Raw genomic sequence first — 6,041 nt, 5'->3', positions numbered from 1 at the left:
ACAGTTGTGCAGGGATATTTGTTGAGCTTATGTATTCAGAGATCTTTTGATCCCCAAAGAAGCAAAAGTCTAAAGGAAAAACAAGGAAGAACAATGAAAATGTTAATCAGTTACATTGTAAAAGGTTGACAATTAAGCTAATGAGCTAGAGTGAATGAATTCATTTATGTGCTTTATGAAAGACCTTATCTGGTAGCATTAATATTTTAATGTTCTATTAATATTATTAAGTATGTGGAGATGAAGGGAGAGGGTCTCTTGTTTATTCTAAAAGACAGTTGGCACAGGAAAGGCCGTGCTGTTCAGTCTCTGATAGATCAGAAAGGACATGGTTAGTGCCAAGAGGCTGTTCTCTGCTGAAAAGTTAATTATATCATATTATTCAGCATTCTGACTATTTTCTTTCTTAACAATTTTCTTCCAAAAGATTTGAGACTTCATTTTAAATACATGTGTGGTCAGTGAAGTTGAAGCCCCACTTCTTGATGTCTGTCTCTAATACCTTTCAGATATTACTAAGCTAATTATAAGAAATAATCCACAGTGTGATAGACATGGAAACTTAATTGAGGAAGTCTTCCCCAGTAAAAATCAGTACCTTCAGAGTTCATCCAAAATTCTCATTAAAGCATCAAACTTGTTGCTTTTGGTAAGTTTTTCTAGAATTCTTACTGCACTACTTGCTACCAAACTGCTGCATTCTTAATCCAAGTTCTTTTCTGTGTCCTGCACTTGGAACTGGCTTCAAGCAGGCACTGTCCTATGCCTTGGGCTGTGCTAATGACACCAGCTCTTAAATGTATGGTAGATACCAGTGTGATTTGGTGCAGTCAGGACCACACTGGCAGCAGCAATGTAGCTTGGTAAGTTAGAGGAGATGAGCGCTGTTAGCAGCCTCAGATTCTTTGATAAACAACAACAACTGAGGGGGCAAGATGGATAAAGGATGGCCTGCATCATTCAAAAGGACATTCTCCTGTATTTCTGGCTGAAATCTGACAGAAGTGCTGGTACATTTGCTTTGGAAATGGGTGTTAGTAGACAGAGCTGTGTCAGTCTCTTGCACTGTGTTTGGTGAGGCAGAGAAGCCACATGCGTGTTTGCACCAGAAAAAAAGGAGCTTGAAGTGGAAAGAAAAAGTACTAGGATGCTTCTGAGTTGGGGAGGAATTGGACTCCAAGAATTGAATCCGGTTGTTGGTCTTGCAGGTAAATCCTGCTTGGTGGAGAAGGGACTCCCTGTTCCCACTTAGCTGGAAACTCCTCAGGAGCTGACAGCCTCTTCCTCTGTCCCGTCTAAAACTCTGCTTGTGAACGCTCAGCTCTTGGGTGTAGCAACCTAGGATTATTTCCTGGCCTCTGATAAGCAAGCCTAGTTATCCTACAGCCCAGGACAAGCTCAGGGAAGCTGAGAGAGTCTTTTTGGACCTCCCAAGCCCAGCCCTCAGTGGAAGGTGAGATCCTGGCACAAGGGTGAGATGGGGCCTTCAGCCCAGCAACAGCATTTGGCCACTGTGAAAGGCAGGGCTTTGAAAGCCAGGCTGTTGTGCCAGGCTGGCAGGAATCAGCAGGAGCAGGAATACCTGCTGTTTTCCTGAAGGCAACGAAAGAAGCTGCTTTCTCAGATGGCAGGGTGGCCATGTTCAAAATAAAATTAAGAAAAAGCTTTTTGGCATGCTGCTACATTTCTAGAAGTCTGAATTTATTTTCTCCCCAAGACTTCCTCATAAAGTGGGGCCCTGGCCCAATTGAAATCAGTAGGAGTTGCCTTAGTGACCTCAATAAACCCAGGATTTTCATTTGTAGTGTTCATTTTGTGTGATTATTCCCAAAACACAACATAAAACTGCCCGAGAAAGGGAAATTAATTTTGAAATCCCACTGTAATCTGATTATCTAAAATACAGGTACAAACATTTCTATTAAATTTTACAGAACTCCTGCTTACCAGATTTTGTGTGCCTGCCCCCAAGCTTTTCTACTGGAATGCTTTATCTTCAGCCATGAATCTATAGACAGAACAGTAAATTTGTATGATGCTTTATGTATATTTTTACACGCTCTGTGTGGAATTCATAGCACATAAGATGCACAGCACAGATAAAGTATTTTTAAGATTAGAAAGTGTGTGTAAATTGCCTGTAGTCTGTTCACCATGAAGGAAAAACAAACCCAGCTATTTTACTTGAAGGCACTTGTACTTTGAAAGGGCTTCTTGAAGTCTGTAGGCTTGTTGATACCATCAGAAATGCATTTATATTAAGCTTTTAATTGTAGCATTTTAAAATCAGCTTTCTAATTGTTTCCTATAGACAAAGATAACATAGTTGGCCTTCAGGGATCCTTCACCCCAGACCAGTGGAGTTGATATTTGAGCAGATCCTTGCAAGAGCAATTTTCTGGGTCTCGTTTTAAAGCTTCACTTGACATTAAGTGCTACTTGGGGAGCATCAGTGTTTCAAAAATAGCCAGGGCTGGTTTTAGCCTAATAACAAACAAAGCTTGCATGGGAGGTATCCTAGTGAGGATGCTGTGGCTGAGTACAGAAGAAAAGTTTCCATTTCCCTGAGGGTGGAACACCTTGTGTTGCTGACAGCAACCACCTGCTGAGCATTGTGTCAAACAATTCAGCAGCTGGCAGGAACTGGAAGGCATAAAGTGCATTGAGAACCTCTGTGTGAGGACAGGGGTGAAGGGTCCCAGGTGCAGGGCTGTTGTGAGCAAGGTGATTACATGAGCCAAAGACTGGGATCCTGTAGCACAGTGATGGAGGGTTGTAGCTGGGCTGCTGAATGGCATGTGATTGGGATTTTTCACAACTGTGAATCCCATTTTATATTTTATTGTTATTCTGGGAGAGTGTCCAGCTCTCCTCTACCCTGAGCTGCCTATTCCTGCTCTGTGCCAGAGGCTTCTATGTGATTGCAGCCCAGGAATTCCCTGTGTGCTGAGACTGGGGGCACTGGGAACACCTGGTGGAAAAGGACTAGTTGAGTGAGGGTGAGACATCCCAGTGCTCTGGGATGCTGCTTGGAAGCTGTCCTGGATGTGCTGAACTCTGGCCTAGCATGGCAGGAGAGGCAGGATAATTCCTTTGTGTGTACATACGTATTTCAGTATTCCCTGGCCTCAGTTTCTCCAGCCAGTTGCTGGTTGTGCTTGAGGGAAAATGAGCATTAATTCACTTTTTCTGTAGGGTGAAAGAGTTATGATTCTGCAGAAGCCGGTTCATGCTTCCATCTTTACAGAGTCAACAATCCCAGCAGGCTCAGGAGAGGTGTTGGGAGAAAGAGCTCACATGTGCTTTGGAAGCACACAGGGAAACATCTGCTTTCTTTAACGCCTTGTTCTTAGGAAGCTGTGCTGCAATATAACAAATTTATACACAGCTGGAGCTTGCCATGTCTGGCTTGTTTCTATAGTGGGACTTTTTATGAATAAAAGAGTGATGAAACTGTATTTAGCTTGGAAATACTAAATCCTGCAGAACTTCCAGAGCATGGAGGTAGCACTTCCAGATGGGAGGATATTTCCCATTAGTTGCAGTCTTGGGCTAAGATGTGACCTGCTCTTGCTTTGTTCTTACCCACCAGGGCATGCTAGAGGTGGTACCCACATCAGACACCATTAGTGCTTAAGGAGAAATAATCTGAGGGAGAGATATGAAAGACAGAGAGATCTGGAATACAGAGGAAAAGTATCTGATCAGAAATAACAGCTCTCATCAGGCGCAGACAATAAACTGGCTTCAGGAGAACTATTCAGGCACCATGGGAGCCAAATCAACAGACACAAGGTAAGAATAGAGTCATGACAACTATTTAAATGATTTTTTTAAGTTGATTATGCTCAAGACTTTCCTAGATCCTACAAAGGAAGAATTTGTTTTGCTGCCTTAGAATACAGTCCATACATATTTTTGCCTCTGTCCTCCATGCTTCATGTGGCAGTTTCCTTACAATATATGCTACATAAGATATTTTTCCTCCTCAGTGCTTGGGCATGAGCAGGTTGGCTGACCCCGCCTGGGAAAACAATTTTCAAACATTGCCTGTAATTGTCATATCAAGCACTCTCCTTCACCCCTCTACACATGGTCTTTGCTGGCTTGTAATAAGATGGCAAAGGGCAGGAGTCCCAAGACACAGCTGGGAGAGGAAGCTCTCCCTGCACCCCGCTGTGTTCCCAAGGAAGGCAGGAGCTGGGTGCTGTGTTCCCTTTCCAAGTGCTCCTCCTGATTTGGTGTGACTGGGGTGGGGGCTCAGCAGGATGCCTTTGTGGGGGATTAGCTGGGCCTTTGCAAGTGCTGCGATTTGTGTGTCACCTTTCTGCCAGCTGCAGGGGACACGGATGATCCCGGCTCTGGCAGAAGGCCTGCCGAGGTTTGGAACAAATCTGAACTGACAGAGGGAGTTCATACCAGGTCAGCAATTCATGGCATTTCTGAGCTGGTATTAGGAGCCTGAAAAGTCACTTGAGAGCAACATGAGATATTTAAAAGTTGGGGTTCCAGCTTGTGGCACTCTGTTCTGTTCCTATTTTACAAGCAGAGCTCCCTTGCAGAGCAGTCACAGTGATCATGGGTGTCACTGTCTCCAGGGTACTGGGAAAAGGCAGAGCCTTAAAACTGAACACTGGAACTCTAAAGGCAGGTTGTGGAATGGTCAGTAACATCAGCTGAAAGCTACTGTGTTCCCATTCATTCCTGGCATTTTCCAGTAGCTCAGTCTGTGCTGACAGGTTTGTTGTCACTGATTAAAGGTGTATTTTTGTGTAATGAAATACAACTCCTGACGTTAGCAGGACTGAGAGCAAACACCTACCATTTCCCATCTAGGGAAGCTGGCATTCAGCACTCCATGTGTGCCTTTGAAAGAAAAAGGAGAGTTTCTTTTCAGCACTGCCAAAAGAAGGGATATTAATTGAACTAAAGCTTGGAATGAAATGCAAGCATGACTTATCTAGGAGCAGCCTTACAGAATGAAATTTAAAAATATGCAGCACAGGAAGAAGCTCATGCATTGAGTTAAAGTAGGACTGATGAATTAGTAAGGATGGTCTATCCATAATTTCGATGAGCTGGGACAGACAGGTAGGAGAGAGGAAGATGCACATTGAAAAAAGCAGTACCAGCAAGTCAGACCAAGATCAGGAGCCTTCAAAGGTAAAAAAATCAGCCAAATTAAGGGAAAAGACATCTCCTACTCTTGGTTTCTGCCATTTGTCATGCACATCTAGTGATTGTGTAGATGACACACATTTGCTGAGCTCCTATTAGGACACCATAGTTAGAAAAATTAATTATCCCAGAAGGCCAGAATGAGGTCTTTCAAAGGTCATTATCAGAACTGGTTTCTCATCAATACACTACTTGATTGGAGGAAAAGACTCGAAATTGCAGGCCTTTGATTGCTGAGAGGGAAGCTTTTAACTGCTTCCTGCTGTTCTGTCATTTTGTGCTAACCCCAAATGGCCCCATTAAATTGATGTCCTGTTTCCCATTCACTGCCCACAAATCACTCTTCTCCTGTTAATATAGGAAACATTTGCACATGATAGGAATTGGAGTGGCTAAACAGTAAATCTTAGAGCCAGTAGAGGACTCAGAAAGTTTTATCCAGTGACCAAAGAATTGATCTTCCCCCACCACTTCATAATACGCAGTTGTGAACTTTATTAAAAAAACACAGAACATCATGTCTGCCTTTAGAGAATCTTTGCACAGATACTGTTCCAAAGCAGTGCAGTGGGAGTCAGTCTGATTTCTGTGTGACAGCTCATTTCTTACAGCTAATCAGGAGATAAAACCAAGGCCAGGAGTGCTGCAGCTGCTCGGGCAGTGGGGTGTCATCGCTGACACTGTGACACCGTGTGTCGCTGCTGTGGGTTAGGTCAGCACTGCAAACAGCACAGCAGCTCTGCTTTCTTGGGCCAGTGATGCTGTGAGAGAGAGAGTGCCTGCAGCCTGGGAGCTCTTTGGGCTGAAGAGGAGCTGAGCCCCAGCAAGGTTTGTCTTCACTTTGATGGATGTCTGAGCTTACA

Source organism: Pithys albifrons, chromosome 2 (assembly GCF_047495875.1).
Source record: "Pithys albifrons albifrons isolate INPA30051 chromosome 2, PitAlb_v1, whole genome shotgun sequence".
In the NCBI taxonomy this organism is placed as follows: Eukaryota; Metazoa; Chordata; class Aves; order Passeriformes; family Thamnophilidae; genus Pithys; species Pithys albifrons.
Note: the sequence above shows the minus strand (reverse complement) of the source record.